Source organism: Meriones unguiculatus, chromosome X (genome assembly GCF_030254825.1).
Source record: "Meriones unguiculatus strain TT.TT164.6M chromosome X, Bangor_MerUng_6.1, whole genome shotgun sequence".
NCBI classification, from domain to species: Eukaryota; Metazoa; Chordata; class Mammalia; order Rodentia; family Muridae; genus Meriones; species Meriones unguiculatus.
The window spans coordinates 121268731-121292346 of record NC_083369.1 but is presented as its reverse complement, the minus strand read 5'-3'; the positions used below and the strand labels follow the sequence as shown (position 1 = coordinate 121292346).

Below are 23616 nucleotides of genomic sequence, written 5' to 3'. Positions count from 1 at the left end.
TAATTGGCCACAAATCAAACAGAACATATTTCAGGGCCTGTGATGGCTAATCTTGACTGTCAGCTCAATCGAATCCAAGAGTCACCATGGGAACATATCTGTGGGCATGTACATGAAAGTTTCCATTAAGCTTAGAGCAGGAGGAGAAAAGAATGAATATGGGTGGTGCCATCCCATGGGCTGAGGTTCCAAACTGAATAAAAATGGGAAAGCAAGCTGAGCACAGGCACTCATCTCCCCACCCCCCACTGGACACGAAGTGAGCCTCATGCTCCTGCTGCCACACCTTCCCTTCTGTGACGGGGACTGTCAAACTGTTGGCCAAGATAAACCCTTCCTTAAGAGGCCCTGTCAAGAGTATTTGCCACAATGAGAAAAGTAACTTATCATCCTACGCCTGAAAACCATTTCAGGCTGAGCACACTGGAACACACCTTTCATCCAGCACTCAGGAGGCAGAGGCAGGCAGATCTCTTGAGTTTGAAGGCAGCCTGGTCTAAATAGAGTTCAAGGACATCCAGGGCTACATAGAGACCCTGTCTCCAAAACAAAAGTTTTTAAAAACTTTGCAGTGGACACAGGGCAAGACAAAGCAAGAGCAGAATACATGTTTGGCAAATGTGAGGCTTTTGGTAAAACAGAATGCATTTTTTTTTGTTTAGTTGTTAAAATCCTTCTAGTAGCATGAATGTGCTCATTTTTTACATTATTTATTTAATGTCTGTGTATGCATGCACATGGATGCGAGCACCCTTTGGGTCTGACATCTCTGGTGGTCAAAGGACAACTTGAGGGTGCGGTTTCTCTCCTTCTGTACATTCTGGACTCAGACAGTCAGGCAGGCTGGCAACACCATTACCCTCCTTTCAATTTCCTTCAACTATCTCAACAGACTGTATTAACATGTCAGTAACCAAGGAATAGCTACTCAAGAAGGTAGGTAATTACATATAGTGTGCATGTTAGAACTTAAAAAAAAACTGGCTAAAATTCTGGGTTCCATCTTTAACACTATAAGAAAGATACTAACTATTATTATGAACATTAGAAGACGTTATAGGTTTCTGCCTCTGTGCTTCTGATAACTTAAATGATGAAAAAGTGGTGATTGTGTTTTAATATTAAGTAGCCTTAAAAACACTTCTCTTTAAAGATTTGTTTTTACAACTTTTGGAAGTTGTATGTGTAGTCATGTGAGCATATGCACACACATGCTGGAACACATGTGTTCTCCAGAGACCTGAAATGTCAAATACCCCTGAGGAGCTGGAGTTACATGCAGTTGTGATCCACCTAAGCTGTGTCCTTCACAGGAGCAATACACGACGATTTTAGCAGCTGAGCTAACGACCAACAATTTCACATTATCCAAAAACAAAACTATCCCTGTAATACTGTTTTAGAAATATGGGCTATAGAATCAATATTTTTAAAATTTACTTACTTTTTTATTAATTACAATTAATTCACTAGAATTTTTATTTTGAAAAATGGCTGTTATCGCCTGAGATTGCTTGCTCTACTCATTATCCCAGACAGAACTGTGGACCCCCAAACACCACATACTGCATCTCCCTGTCTATAGGAAACCTCAAGGTGGGAGAAACCTCCAACCTCAGGACACCCACTTCCAGAAAAGTTTCTGGGTTCCTGAAGGGTCCAGGCTCTAGCAGACTCCAGACAGTAGCCTCCTGCTGCACTCATGAGTGCTGTGCTCACCTGCCACTGATTACCGCTTGGGTACTGGGGCACAGAGTTCCAACCTCAGACCTACAGAAGCCTGAGAGCCACTGGATCAGCCCCAGATACTGCTCCAAGGTGCAACCAGTTATCTATAGTTAAAGTAACCAGTCAGCAGGCTCCCTGGTTCTTCAAGCTGGCTGCATCTAGCAAATACAGTGTAAGAGCAGCAGCAGCAGTTCAACAAATTCAGAACAAGAAACGCAGAGGCAGGGCAGCTGTTTTCAGGACTTCTCTTGGTGGGAGGACAGACCCCCTGACTACCAAAGACCACAGTTACCACACAGATCCATACGCCTGTGGTGAACTGTGGCAATTCCTGAGAGGCCCCGCCATTCGGTTGACCATAGCCAAAAATCTGAGGAGGCTTCCTTCAGAATCCTGCCAAGGGAATTCTCCCCAACCCAGGATTTAAGCAGGCACCAGAAACTACCAGCCAACACCCGAGACAGCCAGCTGGGTAGAGGCCAATGTAAAAGCACAACCAACAAAAAGCAAAGCAATATGGCATCTATAGAACCCAGTTATCTAGGGGCAAGTAGACCTGGACACCCTAACATAACTGAAATTCAAGAAGATGACCTTACATCTACACTTATGATGGGGATAATGGAGGAAACAAAATGCATAAAGAAATAGAAGAAGATAAAGTCAAACAGATTATGGCCATCCATAAAGAAATGGAGGAAGATAAAGAAAAACAGAGAATGGCCATCTGAAAAGAAATACAGGATGATGCAACCAAAGAATTTGTGGCTTTCAGAGAAAAAATGACTAAGTCACTGAAAGAAATAAAAGAAACAAATGAATGTGCAAACAAACAGGTGAAGGAACTGAAGAAAAATACAGCCAGAAAGGTGAAAGAAATCGACAAAATGGTTCAAGATCTGAAGATAGAACTGGATCAATAAAATGCAAACAGAGGAAATCATGGAGAGGAAGACCTGAGGGAAGAAAACAGAAGTACAGAAGTAAGCATAACCAACACCCTACAAGAGATAGAAGAAAGAATCTCAGGTGCAGAAGAAACAATGGAAGAAATCGATGTATCTGTCAAAGAAAATGATAAAGCCAAAAAAAAAAAAAATTCCTGACACAAACCATCCAAGAAATCCAAGACAACATGAATAGACAAAACCTAAGAATAACACGAATAGAGGAAAAAGAGGATTCCCATCTCCAAAGCCCAGAAAATATTTTCAACAAAATCATAGAAGAAAATTTCCTCAACTTAAAGGACAGGCCTATGAGCATACAAGATACTTACAGAATTAGAACAGAAAAGAAAATCCTCCAGCAACATAATAATCAAAACAGTAAGTATACAGAACGAAGAAAAATATTCTAAAAGCTGCAAGGGAAAAAGGCCAAGTAACATATAATGGCAAACCCACGAGAATCAAACCTGACTTCTCAGCAAAGACTGTGAAAGCCAGAAGGGCCTGGATAGATATCATGCAGAACCTAAAAGAGCACAGATGTCAGCCCAGGCTACTATAACCAAAAAAAGTCACAGTCATCATAGATGGAGAAAACAAGATATTCAACAACAAATCCAAATTTAAACAAACCTACCCACAAATCCAGCATTACAAAAGATACTAGAAGGAAAAATACAACCCAAGAAAACTAACTACTTTCAGGAAAACACAGGAAATAAATAACCTCACTATAGCAAAACTAAAAGTAGCCAAGCACACAAACACTACCACAACCAATATCAAAATCAAAGGATCTAACAGCCACTCTCTCAACACCAATGGACTCAACTCTCCAATAAAAAGACACAGACTAACAGAATGAGTGCGTAAACAGGACCCAAAAATCTCTTGCATACAAGAAACACATCTAGTCACAAAGATAGACATTACCTGAGAGTAAAGTTCTGGAAGACGCATTTCCAGTCAAATGGTCCCAAGAAGCAAGCAGAAGTACCCATTCTAATATCTAATAAAATAGACTTTGAACCAAAATTAAACAAAAGAATGGAGAAGGTCACATCATACTCATCAAGGAAAATTCCACCAAGAAGACATCACAATCCTGAACATCTATGCCCCAACTACAAGAGCACTCAAATTTGTAAAAGAAACATTAATAAAACTTAAACAAAACATACATCCCCACATATTAATAGTGGGAGACTTCAACACCCAACTCTCAACAAAGGTCAGTTCAAGAAAACAGAAAATAAACAAAAACAAACAAACAAAAACAATAACTAACAGAGATCATGAATCAAATTCACCTAACATACATCTACAAAAAGTTTCACCGAAACACAAAAAAATTACCTTCTTTTCAAAACCTCATGGCGCCTTCTCCAAAATAAACCATATAGCTGGTCACAAAGCAAGCCTCAACAGATACAAAAAGATTGAAATAATCCCTTGTATCCTATCTGACCAAAACTGGACCTCAACAGCAAAAGAAATACCAAAATCCTACACACACATGGAAACTGAACAACTCATTACTCAATGACAGCTGGGTCAGGGAAGAAATAAAGAAATTAAAGTATTCCTAGAATTCAATAAAAATGAAAGCACAATATACCCAAACTTATGGGACACAATGAAAGTAGTGCTAAGAGGAAAGTTCGTAGCACTAAGTGCCTTCAAGAAGAAATTTGAAACATCTCTTACAAGAAACTTAACGGGTCACCTGAAAGCCTTAGGAAAAAAAGGTACAGACACAGCCAAGAGGAGTAGACAGCTGGAAATAAGCAAACGCAGGACTGAAACAAATAAAACAATTCAAAGAATCAATGAAATCAAGAGCTGGTTCTATGAGAAAATCAACAAGATAGACAAACCCTTAGCCAAAGCAACTAAAAGGCAGAGAGACGTCATCCAAACAAACAAAATAAAAAATGAAAAGGGGGATATAACCACAGACACTGAGGAAATCCAAACAATCATTAGGTTGTACTACATGGGGGAGGTAGAGTACTGGCTCATAGGTTATAGAGCACTGGCTGTTCTTCCAGGGGTTCTGAGTTCAATTCCCAGCAACCACATGTTGACTCCCTATAATGAGATGTGATGCCTTCTTCCGGTATACAGGCAAAACATTCTATATATAATAAATAAATCTTTTTTTAAAAAAAAGGCCTGTACAACACAAAATTTGAAAATCTAAATGAGATGAACAATTTTCTTGATCGATTCCACTACTAAAGCTCAATGAAAACAAGGTAAATAAATTAAAATAGTCCTATATCTCCTAAGAAAATAAAAGCTGTTATCAAAGTCTCCCATCCAAAAAAAGCCCAGGGCCAGATGATTTCAGTGCCAAATTCTACCAGACCTTCAAAGAGCTAACACCAATACTCTTCAAACTATTCCATAAAATAGAAACAGAAGGAACATTACCAAACTCATTCTATGAAGCCAAAGTCACCTTGGTACCTAAACCTCACAAAGACCCAACAAAGAAAGACAATTTCAAGCATATCTCCCTCATGAACACTGATGCAAAAATAAAAAATAAAAAATAAATACTGCACAGCAAATACAAGAACACATCAAAGATTTCATTCACTATGACCAAATAGGCTTCATCCTAGGTACACAGGTGTGGTTCACTATAATACGGAAATCCATCAATGTTATCCACCCTATCAACAAATTGAAAGAAAAGAACCACATGATAATCACCTTAGATGCTGAAAAGGCATTTGACAAAATCCAACACCCATTCATGTTTAAAATCTTGGAGAGATCAGGCATTTACCTAAACATAGTAAAGCCAACATACATACAGCAAGCCTACAGCCAACATCAAATTAAACGGAGAGAAACTTAAAATCAATCACACTGAAATCAGGAACAAGGCAAGGATGACCACTCACTTCGTATCTCTTCAAAATAGTTCTTGAAGTCCTTGCTAGAGCAATAAGACAATTAAAGGAGATAACGGGGATACAAATTGGAAAGCAATAAGTCAAAGTATCACTATTTGTAAATGATATGCCAGTATACATGAATGGCTCCAGAAATTCTACCAGGGAATTCCTATAGCTGATAATCACCTTCAGCCAAATGGCTGGATACAAAATTAACTCAAAAATATCAGTAGCCCTCCTGTATACAAAAGACAAATGGGCTGAGAAAGAAATTAGAGAAACAAGACCCTTCACAATAGCCACAAAGGACATAAAATACCTTAGTGTGACTCTATCCAAGTAAGTCAAACACTTACATGAAAAAAACTTCCAGTCTCTGAAGAAAGAAATAGAACATATCAAAAGATGGATAATCTCCCATGCTCATGGCTTGGCATGACTAATATAGTAAGAATGGCCATATTACCAAAAGCAATCTAAAGATTCAATGCAGTTCCATCAAATTACCAACACAATTCTTTACAGACCTTGAAAGAAAAATTTTAAACTTCATATGGAATAACAAGAAACCCCAAACACTAAAACAATCCTCTACAATAAAAAATCTTCTGAAAAACAAGAAAAAAAATCTCCTGGAGGTATCTCCATCCCTGATCTCAAGCTGTACTATAGAGCAACAATAATAAAAAGTGCATGGTACTGGCATAGAAACAGACTGGTGGATCAATGGAATCGAATAGAAGATCCTGAAATAAATCCACACACTTACGGACACCTGATTTTTGACAAAGATGCCAAAACCATACATAGGGAAAAAAGATATCATCTTCAACAAATGGTACTGGTCTAACTGTGGAAAAATGTAAAACAGATCCATATCTCCTTGCACAGAACTAAATTCCAAAGACCTCATGATAAAACCACACACACTTAACCTGTTAGAAGTAGAGGTGGGGAAGAGCCTTGAACTCATTAGCACAGGAAACAGCTTCCTGAACAGAACACCAGTAGCACAGGCTCTAAGATCAAGAATCAATAAATGGGACCTCATGAAACGGCAAAGCTTCTGTAAAGCAAAGGACACTATCTTCAGAACAAACGACAGCCTACAGATTGGGAAAGGATCTTGATCAACCCTGTATCAGACTGAGGGCTAATATCCAGAATATATAAATAACTCAAGAAGTTAAAAACTAACAAACAAAGTAATTCAATTAAAAAACGGGGTACAGAGCTAAACAGAGAATTCTCAATAAAGAAATATAGAATGGTAGAGAAACACTGAAGGAAATGTTCAACATCCTTAGCTATCAGGGAAATGCAAATCAAAACGACCCTGAGATTTCACCTTATACCCACCAGAATAACTAAGATCAAAAACTCAAGTGACAATACATTCTGGAGAGGTTGTGGAGAAAGGGGAACACTCTCCATTGCTGGTGGGAGTGTAAACTTGAACAACCACTTTGGAAATCAATCTGGCCCTTTCTCAGACTATTAGGAATAGTGCTTCCTCAAGACCCAGCTATACCACTCCTAGGCATATATCCAAAATATGCTCAAGTAAACAACAAGGACATTTGGTCAACCATGTTCGTAGCAGCTTTATTCGTAAGAGCCAGAATCTGGAAACAACCCAAATGTCCCTCAGCTTAGGAATGGATACAGAAAGTGTGTACATTTACACAATGGAATACTACTTAGCTGTTAAAAACAAGGAAATCATGAAATTTGCAGGCAAATGGTGGGAACTAGAAAAGATCATCTTGAGTAAGGTATCCCAGAAGCAGAAAATCACACATGGTATATACTCACTCATAAGTGGGTTTTAGACACATAGTATAGGGTAAAGATATTAAAATCTGTACACCTAAAGAAGCTAATCAAGAAGGAGGACCCTAGGTAAGATGCTCAATCTTCATTTTGAAAGGCAAACAGGATAGACATTGAAAGAAGGAAAAAACAGGGAATAGGACAAGAGCCTACCACAGAGGGCCTCTGAAAGACTCTACCCAGCAGGGTATCAAAGCAGAGGCTGAGGCCCATAGCCAAATTTTGGGCAGAGTGCAGGGAATCTTATGAAAGTAAGATTCTTATGAAAGTAGGGGAAGATAGAAAGACCTAGAGAGGACAGGAGCTCCACAAGGAGAGAGAGAAAAAATTCTGGGCATAGGGATCTTTTCTGAGACTGATACTCCAACCAAGGACCATTCATAGATATAACCTAGAACCCCTGCACAGATGTAGCCCATGAGAGTTCAGTGTCCAAGTGGGTTCCCTAGTAATGGGAACAGGGAGTGTCTCTGACATGAACTCAGTGGCCTGCTCTTTTATTACTTCCCTGTGAGGGGGGTGCAGCCTTACCAGGTCACAGAGGAAGACAATTCAGCCACTTCTGATGAGACCTGATAGACTAGGATCAGAAGGAAGGAGAGGAGGACCTCCCCTATCAGTGGACTGGGGGAGTGGCATGGGTCGAGAAGAGGGAAGAGATGGTGGGGTAGGGAGGGGTCGAGAGAGGGGGCTACATCTGGGATATAAAGCGAATAAATTGTAATTAATAAAAAATAAATTAATTTAAAAAAACTCATGATTGTAAAGAGTCAGCAGGCAAATTCTTTTTTCAAAACAGCTTTTGTGATGTGGGGAACATATTTTTCTGTCAGCTGATCAATATTTATTTTAGTATATTAAACAGCCTCAGAAATGTTCATTGCACAAAAAGTAAAATAAAAAATAAGATAAAATAAAATAAAATAAAATAAAAATGGCTCTTATAGCCATGCTCAGTGACACACACCTTTAATTTCAGCATTCAGGGAGGCAGAAGCAGGTGAATAGCCAAGTTCCAGGCTAGGCTAGTCTACAATGAGAGTCTAGGACAGCCAAGGCTACACAGAGAAACCCTGTCTCAGGGGAGGGGAAAGAAACCCAGTCTTAAAAAAATTAAAAAATAATAAAAAGAAAAAGGCTGTAATAAAGTTTTAGATTAAATGAGAAAGTATTAAAGTAAACTCATATGAGCAATTTCATAGTCTGACCTAATACATTAGGGAGTAAATTTTGGGTCAATATCCAAGTACTTCTACATACATTTTATTTGCATCCAAGCATATTCTTACTCATAACTAAAATTAAAGGAAATGAAAAAGAACAATCCTGTTATTTTATTTAAATATGCACATGATCTTTTAAATTTTCCATGCCCCCCAAAAATGTACCTACTGCACTTCCCTGACTGATGATCAATTTCTTCCTAATAGCAATCATTTTGTTGAAAGAACATTCTGTTCTGTGAGGTAAAAGCAGGTAACTCAGAAGTTCAGACTGTCTACTAAGAGTAAATGTATGTCAAATAAGAACTAAAAATATAAATAAATAAAACACCCTGAGATGAAGGATTTTGTTCCTTATCACATCAAAGGAAGGGAGAACAAAGATGAAAATGATAGCTCTCCACACAAATGATAAGCATTTAAGCACTTCTTCATTAACTTTTTTTTTGATGTTGTTGATGAGAGTTTATGGACCTCAGAGTGTCTGTCAGCTTATCACCTGATCACTTAAATATCTTTGTCAAAGAGGTGTTGTTCTACTCAATTTTAGCCTGGTAGTATAGATTGCCCTTCCATTACCTTCTCCCATTTGTGCATAAGACTCACAGATTCATACAAGGGCAGGTGGCCTCAGAGGTAACTTGGCCTTGATCCCAAGTTTATATAGGGTTTAGGACACCAAGAAACTGTATAAACCAGTGGGTGATTATGATTACAGCATTAATAATTCAACAACATTTAACAGGAGAAAAGCATAAGCCCCAAGGAATTCTATGCTCTCTTCTGGATTCCCACGTGCACATAACCTACCCTACACGCATTTACATATAACTCATAAGAATAAATTTAATCTTCAAAAAAGAACAATGGACTGTTAATACATATGCAAGGCCTTGAGTTAAGAGTTCCTAAGTACATAGGTTTTGAGGGAGTAAGCTGGAGAGAGAACAAAAACTTCAATGTGTGTTAAAATCAGAAGACAGACAAGTGAGATGGCTCAGTGGATAAAGGTTATTTGCTGCCAAGCTTGACAAGTTGAGTTACATCTGAGCCCAAAATGGTAGAAAGATAAACTATGACCTAAACACACGCACATACACACACACACACACACACACACTCTAAATAAATGTTAAAAATATTTTTTTTAGAAAAAGACAAAAGCAGTCATGTTTTTTTGTTTGTTTTTTGGTTTTGTTTTTGTTTAGTAAAAAGCTATATTGGAGATAGAAAGAAATTCCAGAAGGCCCTAGCAGATTAAACACGCAATCAAATCTAGGCAGGAGCAACTTCAACAGAGATTCCAAAGCCAATAGTAGGAGTTTGTAAGTGTCTCTCTCTGTGCCTCCCTGTTTCTGTTTCTCCGTATCTCTGTATCTCTGTATCTCTGTATCTCTGTATCTCTGTATCTCTGTATCTCTCTCTCTCTCTCTCTCTCTCTCATCAAAGGGAGGAAACCATTTAGCGGAACTGCTTCATCAGTCACAGGGCCAGAATAAAGATGGTCACGTGACTGAATGACTTCTTTTGTCTTGTAAGGAGAGTCACAGTTTTTCTAAGCAGAACCCTGAATTGAGTGGGTCAGAGGTATTATAGATGAAATAGCGGTAAACATGATGCTCTGCATCTAATCACCCAGCCAGGAGCAAAAAATCATTGGGACCAGATGGTCTCCACCAGCCAGTTTGGAGATAACTCAAGGGTGAAATTGTTTTGGCCAACATGTGTAGGCTATCTTTACAAACAGCTACTGCGCCCAAGAGACTGGTGCTTGTCAATGTGATTCCTATTCAGAAGAAGGTTTCCAGGAGGGATCCTGGGAAGTCGAAACCAGTAGGACTCATTTCCATATCAAGCAGGCTGAGGAACTTTACAAGGAAGTTGAAATCACTGCACACTTGCAAAATGAAAGCTTGGGAAGAAGAGGCAACCCGGTATTTTAGCAAAGGGGGAAACTCATGTTCACTTTTTAACCCTGAGACGCTGGGACAGGTGAGGCAAGGAGAGTGTAGAGGTTTAGGACAGTTTATGAACAATGCTTAAAATGTAACAGAAGGCCCTAGCAAAACTTGCTGTGTATTATAACTGAACATACTTTAAAGGATACCAAAAAAAAAAAAAAAACAAACAATCTGAGGTTCAAGAAAAAGGCTGGGGTCAGTGATGATTTCCTTTAAAGAAGCTAGAAAAGGTGTGCAGAAAGAAACTAAGGTTCAGGAAGGGAAATGTAAAAATATGACCTCTTTTTTTTTTTTAATTAAGCTGTTCTTTGCATCGCCTATTGCTATGTTCAAGATACTCAGCAAACAACCCAGGAACTACAGCAATGACTCACTTAGCATCCGTTCAGATTTGGGGATGAACTACCACTCAGAGCAAGTCTTGGTCTCAAGCCCCCCAATAGCCCTCCCCAGAGAAAAGGAGGCAAAAGAAACATTCAGCCTGTGAAATTTACTGTAGACGACTGAAGCCACCCTCTGGGACACAGGCTTTTATTTTGCACACAAATACTTCAGTTGCATATTTAACCAACTCTGCCATCTGATTTCTAGACATTCAGTTCTGCCCTGGGTTTAAAAAGGACAAAGAGTGGACCAAAATCAATGACAGCAGAAGTGACAGCTGAAAAGGAAGGCAGAAGCAACGGCAGCAGAACAGTCAGGGGCCACTTAGCTTAGGGGCACACAGTTCCTCATACTTCAAAGAGCCCTAAGGCTATTACTGCATTATAAGAGCATTTGTTAGCTGATTTTCATAATGATGGCTTCAACAAGTCTTCTTTAATAGATTATGGTTTCTATCTTTTTCATAGGGTGGGAGAACAAATACTTCAGAAATTGTTTTCATGGAAAATGTTTAAAATATTTTGAAAGACAATTTTGTACATAAAGAGTAATTTTCCAGAAAAACAATAACAAAAAAAAACCTTAACACAAAGTATTTTCATTCAGAGAAAAAAAAAACTTTTTAATTTTATTTTAGTGGTACTGAAGATAAACTCAAGGCCTGACACATGCACTGAGCCTTATTTCCCCAGGAAAAGTGCAAAGAGTGTTTTGTGTGTGTGTGTGTGTGTGTGTGTGTGTGTGTGTGTGTGTTTTGTTGTTGTTATTTGGGGTTTTGGGTGTTTTTTTTTAAGGTGGTTGAGACAGGGTCTCACATGATCCCTATCCTCTTGGATCCGCCTTCCCAAGTACTGGAATTACAGGGATACCTCTCCATGCAACTAAGACATAACTGTTTTTCAGTGTTTCTTTTATGTGTGTGCACGTTCTTGTCCTCATGTTCATATGATGCATGCCACAGTGTACATGTATATGTGGAGGCAGAGAACAACATTCCAGAGTTAGCTCTCTCCAACGCATCTGATTCCAGAATTGACCTCAGGTGGTCAGGCTTGGCAGCCAGTGCCCTTATTGACTGAACCATCTTGTCTTATTTATTTCTTGTAATTATATTTATTTAATGTGTTTGCACATAGGCATATGTACGTGGGCACAAACACCTTTGGAGGTCAGAGGACAACTTGAAGGGGTAGGTTTTCTCCTTCTACCATGTGGGTCCTGGAAATCAAATTCAGGTCATTAGGCCTGGTGGCAAGGGCATTTAACCACTGAGCCATTCTGTCCCCAAGACATAATTTTGAAGACACAAACCTAAAACAAACACATGATACAGGCTGCAAGTGTTGCACAAACGTTCTAGACATGTTTGTAGAAAAGTATAGGGGGGGGGGGAGGTTATAAGGAAAACTGGTCTGCTTGGTACACATTTGGAATCTACAAACTGTTCCAAGGAGGAACACAATGGTCCCTCCACCTAAGTGTAGTATCTTTGTCAGAGACAAAACACTTGAGGGCTGACTGGCAAAGCAAGGTAAAAAAAAGAAAAAAAAATTTAGAAGAGGAGTTAAGTGAACATGGAAATAAGGTTTAGTTTTCTGAGTGGGTTTAAATTGTGTCTTCAATTGTGTCTTCACACACACAGTTTCCCAAGTGAGAAGTGAAAAATCCACTGAACACACTTCAGCTAAACGCATTTCTCTTGAGGCAACTTGGGCATAGTGAATGGAGCAGAACCTAAACAGGCAGGAACAGAACAAAAGAACAGTGCTTGAGAGGAATGAGCCCATCTCAAAGTGCATGCACACAGGAGCAGGACAGCATGCCCCTAATCACTGTCAAATGGACCAGGTGCTCCACATGGTGCCTAGGTGACATTAAGGACTAAAGAGCAGTGTCTCAACAAAACAAAGCTGCATGCATTGTACTAGTCATGTTCCTGTACATGGAAAGACCCCAAGGTCAAGGAGAAAAAGTGACATCAATACCAGATTTGCAGAAAGGGACTCTAAATTCCAGATGATGGAAGCAAAGACCTTCAAGAATGTGGACTGACTAAGGGAAGGGGCAGGAAAGAAAAAGTGAGTAACTCTTTCATGTTCTAAACGCCAATATACTAAATGCCACATGCTCTATCTGGAACCTACACAAAACATAGACATAATTCAAATGTTCTATATGAGAATGGATGAATTATAGTCATAGTTTTAAATGACATTGATATAATATTGAACTTGGCATAACCCATGAGTACTCCTAATCCACGAGACATTTTATAAATGGATGTGCATGTGTGTGCATGTGTGTGGTCATCATATATGGCACTTAGAGCTCATAGTTGGAGATCACTTTTTGAGAACAATGCCCTCTTAACATTTTCTACTTCTTAACAGGATCAGACACTAAAAGCTCCAGAGTAATGCCTTGCTACAGGAGGGATGAAAAGCTTACAATCCTGCCAGCATTTCTAGAAGGAACAAGCATCCTCTGTGAGGGCTGTCCTGAAAACAGCTTTCTGTGATGGCACACAGTATTTATTTCATGAGAAGCCACACAATGCTGACTTTTCAGTGAAAGCTTGTAAACTCCTTGTTTCCTCTCTGAGGGAAGAATGATCACTGCTGTGGTCCTCAAGGCTTCCTGCCTCCTCTCCAGCTCTCACTACCCCACAGCTGCTCCCACCACAGAAAAGAGATGAGTCAGATAGCAGAGGCAGGCTAGCGGCAGAGGAGGTGACAAATGGTGGTCACAGCTATGACAGCAGAAAACTGGAAAGGTCTGCCTGTTTCAACTACACTACATGGAGGGGTCAGTTTTTTGTTTTATTTTTTTTGAAAGATATATTTCCATTCTCTCTTACCTTGCCCTAAATATTCAACCTTTGTCAAATGAAAAATAAAAATGTCTTTCCCTTTTCTCTCACTCCTCACCTCTCAGTATCTTCCTCTACTCTTTAGGGATGTAAACAGGGAGACTGCCTATGTGTAAATGACTGCTCTCTAGATTTCAAACCACTGAGACACAGAAGGAGCTTAAGATTGTCAGATGAATTTCCGTAAGAAGATGTAAAGGCAAGTGGAAGGAACTATATTCAAAGCTGCACAATGTAAACACTCCATCAGGATGAGCACTTTGGTATCCTGTGCTCCAACCTGAGACCAGTGAAAAAGGAGGCTAAATTCCCTGAAATTGAAGTTACAGACAGTTGTGGCCCGCCCTGTGTCCTGTGTGTGCTGGGAATCTAACCGGGATCCTCTTGAAGAGCAGCCAGTGTTCTTAAACACTGAGGCATTTCATCTTTCCAGCCCATGTAACCTCCCCCCTCCCTCCCGAGAGAGGGTTTCTCTATGTAGCCTTGGCTGTCCTGGAAATTACTCTGTAGGCCAGGCTGGCCTCGAACTCACAGAGATCCACCTGCCTCCGCCTCCCCAAGTACAGGGATTCCAGGCATGTACCCCATCACCTGGCTCTACATAAATTTTTTAAGCCCACATTAACTAGTATTAAACATTAGAAGAGAGCCAAACAAAAAGGATGATTCGTAAGTAATGTGCCATTGGGTATGTTGCTTGCTTGCCACATTAGACCTTTTTCAAATTAAAATGTAACTCACAATTTAGCTATTATCAGTGTACAATTCTCAAACCACTCTCATTAACACCACCACCCAAAAAAGCCCATAATCTTGGCAGCCTTAAACAAGTGCTTGTTGACTTTCTGCTGTTCTGCATTTGCCCATCCTTTTCTAGGTAGCTCATTAAAAGGAACCATGCACAGTGCAGTCTTCCAGAACTGACTCGCCCGCCCCCAACGCAGACACAATGCATAAGGTTTTAAGTGTCCATCCAAGTCATGCCATGTGTAAGTACTTTATTCCTTTTTGTTGTGTGTATGGCTATCTAACATTCTGTTGCATGGGTATACCATTTTGTTAAGCCACTCATCATTTGATATACAAGTAGCTCATATTTACATTGGCCTAATGCTGCTATGAACATGTCCCCCCCCCAAAGCCTTTCCCTTATTCCAAACATATATGGTATATATTATTTTAATTTTATTCTGATGTGGAATGAAATATTAACTTCTTCAGAACACTGAAACCTTATGAGTCTCCAAAGTTATAACAAGCTCCCCACTACCACGTTAGGGTTCTAATTTTCTTGAGCATCTATCTGGGTTTGGGCTGATGAGTACATAAGCCATCAATCTCTATCTATGGGAAACCGTTATACACAGACATGTGGGCCAATGACAGAAACTTAATGTGTCATTTGTCTCTACAAGCTGACATTCCTACTACTCAGGTCATCAGAGATAACAATGTCATTTAAATTGGGAGTGAAGGCCAAGGCACAAAGCACTCCAAAACAAGGGTTTTGATCCCTCAAGTAAGAGAACATACTTAAATTTAGTCACGACTTCCCGTTTTCAACCTAAAATGTTGCAGTCTGAACGTCAGCTCACACACAAAATTGTAAAAGTACAACAAATAGTAAGAGAATGCGTGACTCTCCCTCTTGATAACTTTCGTGTGAATTATATCTTTCAAAAAGGGGAGAGGGAACACGTAATCAGCTCTTAGGATCAGAACACAACAAATTATCCCCCAAGATATCTAGACGTGAATGCAGCTGAAATTCTAAGAATACCCAGTGTTTCGAGCACAGCTAAAAAAATGGGCTTCCTAGTCACTAAGCAATTCAAAACAGTCCCAGGCTATATCGAGACACTCTCGTAATACAGTGAGTGCAAACATGATCAAGCTATTTTAGGAGCCTGGCATGGGTGGGTTGAATGTCCTTCTTCTCAAAAGATGGTGGGAGGCAGCAATTGGCCTTTCTTAAGAAAGTCACAGAACTTGTTGATTTCTTTTCCCTCCCCAAATTCTTTTTATTCACTACTCCAGCTGCTGGGCAGAGCCTTTCCCCTGATTACAGCTGCAGGATTTTAGCCCCACAGCCAAAAACCAATTTCTTTTCTTTTCTTTTTTAACTTCCAACGTTTTCATTTAGTATTTTCTTTTCTTTCAGCTGTAGTTTCGGTGGCTGTCCTGTGGTTTCCACCTAACTGTTAAAACTTCATCCTTTTACCGCAGCTTCAACTTCTTGCCACTCTCATGCTTGCTTTCCCTCCTTTGCACAGCTCTCCCACTCTCCAAATCTAGTCCATCGACAAGCACTTATTGTTTAGCCAAATGAAGTAAGGCACAGCGTTAAGCACCAAAGATAAAAAAATAAAAAATAAAAAAATAGCCACGCTCTGCTCTTGAAGAGTTGAGTCTGGTGTGGGTCTTTGTACCGTCCTATCCCTGGCTAGCCCCATTTCTTGGCAATAGCTTACCATGCTTTGGGGTTGAGATGGCCTGCCTAAGGAGTAGCGAGGTTTGAGATCTGGCTATTTTGACTGTCCCTGAGCCAGGCAGACCCTCTAACATCTCCATCATACTCAATTTGTTTGGTTTTATTCAGATGCTGGACACACACAGAAATAGGGAAGAGTCTCAGGAACACTGATGGCTGGGGAATCCCCACCTCCCTTACATAAGCCAAAGCTACAATTATTTTATTTTCCAAAAAAAAAAAAACAAACCCAAAAAACCTTCAAAACCTACCAACTGATGGGGGGGGAGCAGGGCCTACACACAAGGAAACACGCCTGTTAAAATTTTCGAACATGCACTACTTTCCATGTTACTCATTTTTCCTAAATGGCCACAGCTGTCTTGCCTACATTTCTCTGCAGAAAGATGAAGCAACAGCCCATAGCAGTTGGCAGGCCAGAGGGCAATGGGTTCAGAAACAGCAAGTGGCTGCACAGTGAACCTAACAGGCAAGGCCTCAGGAGCAGAACAGAAAGGCCATTACAGCAGCACCGCAGTCACTGCCCTCCCCTCCAAGTGTATGCATGCTATCACGATGGCCTCATCAGCTAGCTTCTGAGGTTTCAGAGAACAAGAGTGTGCAATGGAGGCACAAACCAGGTACGTACTGGGGTGATGACTGAAAGTATTAAAAAAAAATTACTAGATCACAGTGTCAAGTTCCAAGAGTGAATTCCAAATGTGCATGAAAGCATATAAACATGTTTTTAATGGGTCAAGTTCTGTGGTCCTCAGCCTATGAAAGATAGAGATATTTCCAAAATAGTACTCAACACAGACCCAACAAGTGGGTCCACAGGACCAATTCCACAAATTACATATCTCTAAAATTCTTACCTCTTAAGATGGGAGTATGTGGGTATCAATTTTCCTGTCAAACGAAGTGTCCTATGAACTACTTTAAGCTCTAATGTACTTTTAAAAAGTCCTGGATCTCACTATGTTGTTCAGGATAACATACTCCCACTCTGGAGGGAATCCTCCTGCCTCAGCTTCCTGAGTAATTGGAACCCCCTTTTCTGGTTTCCAGCTAAAAAGTACTCTACGTAATTTTCCTTTTAAAAGACTCTAATTCTGAAGGAACCAGTTGTAACTGATGAAGGAAATGAAATTCTTACAAGTATGCAGATAATCATTGGCTGGGAAATCAGAGAGACTGACAGAACCTGTTTACATTACTGTCCAGATCTACACTTGGGGCTCCACATCCTCAACTGCAGGGATATTCTTCAGTGGACCAGAAAATTCCATCCCCCAAATCTAGACTTTATAGGCTAAGGCATTTTCTAACTGAAAGCTATGATGGTCAATGTCATTCTTGATACTTGCATTGCACTCTCTCAGCGTGTAGCTACAAACTGCTACCCGCTAATCTAGGTATCTTGACAATGCTATCCTACTAAGAAGTAAGCAATTTAACTTTCCTAACCACTGATGCCCAAATATCTAAGTTTCTCTATACTAAGCCAGGCCTGGCCCAAGACCCCATCCTGCCCTGACTCAAAGCTTGCCCAGAGGGCCCTGCCACTCAAGGCTCCACTTTACAACACTGCCCTGGAAAAGAAGCTGACCCACCCTAGTGCCCTGGAACTAAAAATAACTCTTGCAGGCCTGCAGGCTATCCAGGTTCAGGCAGCAAAAACATGCCTGGACCTTCTTAACACTGGGTAGTCTTAGGTTGCATGCCTTTGCCAAAAAACTCACTCCACATCCTGAGTCTCCTCATGCTCCAGGCAAAGGGGTGGAACTTAAGACACTTTAAAGCCTTCATGACCTCTCCTGTTTTATCTGGTAAAGGGGAGGCAAGTGGTTGCAGCTCCAGAAATGAAACAATTGCCTTTCTTAACCCAACCTTGGGCCTCAGAAAGTACAAAAGTGACCCCAGGACACAGAAGAATTAAATGACTGATTCAAGGTTATCCAGCATAGTCCAGGAATCAGTCTTATAGTAGTTCCTAGGCCCTTGAGCCATATGCTGTAATTGTAAACACATAAATCTGATTCCAGAATACCTACTCTACAGAGTTTAGACACTTTCACACAACTGAGTATTGTGATGATCCCTAGGCATCTTTGAACATTGCACTCAAAACCATAATTCATACTTTAGCCTATAGTTTTCCATCCGGTTTTAAAAAACAAAAAAGCAGCTTTGTGGCTCCCTCATTCACCTCTCTCTCTTTCTCTCACACACTCACTTCATCTTTTATTTCAAACACAGAAAGATCAAGAGGTCTTTGATGGATACATATTTTGTGTTGAATTTCCATGTAGAAGCAAAGTATGGAGGGAGGCAGGTCTTTGAGAATCCATCCACAGAATTCCTTTTTGTAGTACAAATCCTGGATTTTTCTTCTTCTACATGTGCAGCCAGGGCAGGGGTAAGGGATGCTCAGGTGGGTAACATGTCATCAGAGCCAGGCACCATTCTGCATGATCTGTCTGTCTGTTTGCTTACCATCTACCTATCTACCTACCTACCACACACTATAATCTCTTCACCCATCCAATCCATCCATCCATCCATCCATCCATCCATCCATCCATCCATCCGGTTCTCCACAAACTAAGTATGTCTTATCTGGATCAGCAATTATTCAAAGTTCAGAGCTTTTCAGATTTTGTAATATTTGCATACATGTTAGACATCTTGATGATGAGACCCGGGTCTAAATACAAACCAATTTATTTTATGTACACCTTATCACACACATACCTGGAACTGATTTTATACAGTATTTTTAGTGAACCTGTATTTTTACTTTGACCTATTTGAGACCAGGAGTAGTGTTTTCCAATTGTGAAATCATGTAAGTGCTTAAAAAGTTTCAGACTTTGAAAATTTCAGGCTAGGGATGCTCAATCTATATGACTTAAAATTTCTGCCCCCTGCTCTCCTACAATGTAGGCACCCTGCTGAGACAACCAACTTGCTACCTCAGTTGTCAAATAGGTCATGTTATGTAATATGAAGATCTTGTAACCCTTTTCCCCGAAGCACTTAAAATATTTCTGAATATTTTATATCCATATTATGACCATAAATTATAAGTTCAAGCCAGGACACACTTCAAGAAGATACTAATAAGAGTGACTTTGGAGTCTATGGATATAGCTTATATATTTGGTATATCTAACATGCATGAAGCCCTGGGATCCATCCTCAGCACCAAATATACAAGGTGTGCCACAGCTTCTACTTGTAATATCAGAGGATCAGAAGTTCAAATTTATCCTCAGCTACATAGTGAGTTTGAGGCCACCCTCAAATACATTTTTGACATCCTTGACTAGGTTTTCATATCAGTCTTTATCCAGTGCATTGTAATACTATGTTAGACTTCTTTCCTTACCTCACATTGTCCAATGGGGAAAAGCTCAAGATCACTTAAGACAGATTCTACTTATCTCATTGAAGTGACAGTGGTTCTATGAGAACTGCCAGCTTAACAGAAGTATAAGAAATAACAGGAACCAGGGAGGGAGGGTGGCATTGGGAGGGAATAAAGCAGGGGGCTACAACTGGGATACAAAGTGAAAAAACTGTAATTAATATTTAAAAAAGAACCAGGAACCAGGGTCAAAAGCCCTACAGGGTATAAAAAGGTCAAAACCTCTCTTACAGAAGAAAAATGTAACTGATATGCTAGTTTTGGGCACTTGATTGCATGAAGGAACGCAGCAGCAAGATTTAAAGCAAACATACAGTGTTAACAAGGATTAAATTGTGTGCCTCACTGTGAGGAGATTAAAGGAATGGTTTTATATGACATTAATTTGTGTAGAATGAAATTAATTTCTGAGTTTCGTAGAATGGTGAGGACTGTAATTTGTGGGACCTGCTATGATTACTATGTTTAAGGTAGGCTGTACACTTAGATACATGAACAAAGTTAAGGAACTATAACAACAAATGAAAATAATGTTAATTATTTGTCTATATAGTCCTAGACAGTAAATTATCATGCTCTTAAAAATCTTAAAAGAGTGAAAATGAACCAACAAAACATTTAGATGATATGTTGTGGTACTACAGAACATGTAGAAGAAATGGGATCAGTGTGATTCACTTCTTTTGGAATGGTGTTGGAAACTGAACCAAGACCTGGCTCATGATTGCATATATGCTTTACAACTGGGCCACATTCCCGACTCAACAAGGATTTCATGAATTTAACACATGATTTGAGATCTGAGTGTAGAAGATGAGAACAACTTGTATGAAGAGTCTGGACACTTGGGACAGTAAGAGTCACTCTATGGAGCTATATACTTCCTTGCATGGTGAATTGTAACACAACTATTCAACTCATGGCACTGTTCTCTTCAAAATGAATTTAAACTGAATTAAAATGCTGCAACATTTGCACAGCCTGCTTTGGAGGAAAAAAAATCATTATTTCTGTATATAATACAATTGTTTAGATGATGATTCTTGCCTAGCAAATAACTAGTTAACAGTATGCTACTAAGGATTTAATCATCGTAAGGAATTGGGGGAAGCAAGAATTTGAGAATTAGGATGTAAATAAATCATTTTACTCAGAAAAATGTTTTGTGACCTATGGAACATTGAATCAAAAAACCTGGAGTTGAGCACCGACAAAGCATCTGTGACTAATATTACTATTAAGGAGCCACCATTCAAGAGGCAGATCAAAATAATTAACACTCAACCTGATAAAAAAGAGAGAGAAGGCTAAATTACTCCCATATGAATGCTTTTAAAATAAGAAAGTTATGTCAACTAGTTGATTACTTAGTTAAAAATGGAAGCTGACAAGGTAGCTTGAATGAAGGTGGGAGGTCAGCTCTCTCAAGCTGGTACATATGAAAATAAATTTCAAAGTCAAGTGTCTTCTTACCAAATGTTTAAAAAACAAAAACAGAAGAGTTCCTTAAAACCCACCCACATTGTTCCAAAAATAAGGGTTTTTTTTTTTGTCCTAAGAACAACAAATATGCAATCTGAGGTTTTGTTCAACGTCAGAGGCAACAGCAGCAAAATCTAGCCCCCAAATTTTTGGGTATAGTCAACAATCTGTTTTGTCTTCTGCTGTTCCAAATCCTGGCTGGAGGGAAAGGAGGCACGTGCTCTTTTGCAAGAACTGGCTTATGCTTATGGGGGGGGGGGAGCATTTTATTCAATGGGGTAAAGCAATTTTCTAGAGGAAAAAAAAAAACAAGAGAACCAAAAGCACTGAAAAAAAACTTCATTTCAGCTAATCAGCAGCTACTGACAGGTCTTCCACCTAAAGGATGGGTTGTTTTAATGTGTTGGAGGTTAAACCTTGATTTTTTCGTATGTTCATGGTCCCAGTGGGACAGTTCCATCATATGGACTTTTCAACCTGAATCACATTTCTAGGTTTCTACAGTGATGCTTGATATGTTCCAGTTATGTAATAAGTCTTTGTTTTCTTGTTGTCCTTTGTTTCTTTCTCTTTGGATGTTCTTCAGTCTCCAGATTTAGCCAATTTCCCTTCCAAGGCACAAATGACCACTAGCAGAATAATTATTTGTAGACCAAGTCTATATTCTGGGATACAAAGAAAATCCAAACGTGCTAACCAAGAGATGTTCTTTTAAGAATGTAGCTCCTGGGGTGGAGGTGTTTGAGCTTCTAGCAAAAAGGAAGTTCCAAGTACTTTGTGAAGTGAAGCACAAAAAATAAGTGATATCCAAACTAATTTTATTCACTATGACAAGCAATGCTTTTGTTTCAAGACTGCTCTGGAACCTTGACTAAAATATTTGAAAAATGCGTCAGACTATGGCTTCCCTATTCGTTTGTTCAGTGGCTCTGCCAAGTATGTGTGTATCTGCATGACAAGACGTTGTCTGTGACCAGAATCCCAGTTTTTTTTTTTTATATTTGATAAGCAAAACTATGAAATTAAGCAAAGTTCTGAATCTTCTTCCTGTTCAAATGTAAACGTATTCGGAAACTACAGCGAAGTTTTAAATCTGTTGCATTAATTCTTAACTTCTAGGTGTGGGAACACTTGCCTCGATATTTCTCTCAGAGTTTACCATGAGCAGAAGAATAAGTACACACACATATTAACAACAAGCAATTTGTTCTTCTCTGTGCTGTTTGTTTTTTTTTTTTTCTTCTGGTGGGGCATTTATACCAGTTTCTGTATTTCTCATAGGGAATAACACTGAATGCTCTATGTAGTCCTGACAGTCCTAGAACTCATTATGTAGACCAGTCTGGCCAAGAACTCAGAGAGAGGCACCTGCCTCAACCTCCAGGGTGCTGGTACTATCTCCTCTGTATTAAGGCAAACATAAAACTCTTTGAACCCTGGTGTTATTTTTCAATTACTTTCTGTTTTCAGAAAGTCAAAAGTCACATATGATTTCTTTAGCTCCGCTTGAACTGTTATCTTCTCAGGGATCTCAGCAGCCCCTCCCCCAATGCTAAAACAGGGCGTGAATTTTGGATAGACAGAACACACACATCAAACAAAAGCATAAATATAATGAAAGCCTTCTTTACACATAACATTTACCTTTAACAGGTGTACCATTTCTTTAACAGAATTAAAAAAAAAAAAGTTCTTCAATGGAATGAACTCTTTAACAGTTGGTTAAGAGGGCCAGTGAAGGGCTCAGTGGATTCAGGCACATGCTTCCAAGCCTGTGGAATCACATGGTAAGAAAAGCCTACTACCCTATAAGTTGTCCTCTGACCACACACACACACACACACACACACACACACACGCATGCACACTCAACTTTAACCTTAGGCCATTATACCAGTTTCTGTATTTCTTTCTCATAGGGAAAAACAATGAACTCACACAACAGAAAGTGGCACAAGAAAAGCAATCTGCTTCCCAGGACATTCTTATAATCCAGGACACATCATAATCCATCCCAGGGCTGCAGGTAATGCTTAAAAGCAAGGGCTGGTCCAGTCTCAAAAGAGAGCCTTCACTCCTTCAGCACCTAACCTAAACACTCCGCTAGTCAACTCTGGCCCTGAAAAAAAGAGCCTCAAAAAGATTCTCTTCCACCATTTGAAAATACACTTTTCAAAAAGCTGAGCTGAGCTGAGCACAGTGGTACACACCTTTAAGTGATGCACTTGGGAGGCAGGGGCAAGTGAGTCACCTGAGTCTCCTGCAGGCCAGCCTGGTCTACAGAGTGAGTTCCAACAACCCTGGGTACGTGGTGAGCCGAAAGAAACAAACAAACAAAAAATCTTGAGTACAGTGATTCACACCTGAAATCACA

At 39.6% G+C, this 23616-nt stretch overlaps 1 protein-coding gene across 1 annotated transcript in view; it reads right to left on the bottom strand.

Annotated features, from left to right (window-relative positions):
• Positions 1-23616, bottom strand: part of Gpc4 (glypican 4) — a 113874-nt gene that overhangs the window by 50521 nt on the left and 39737 nt on the right. The gene's annotated exons all lie outside the window — the stretch shown is intronic.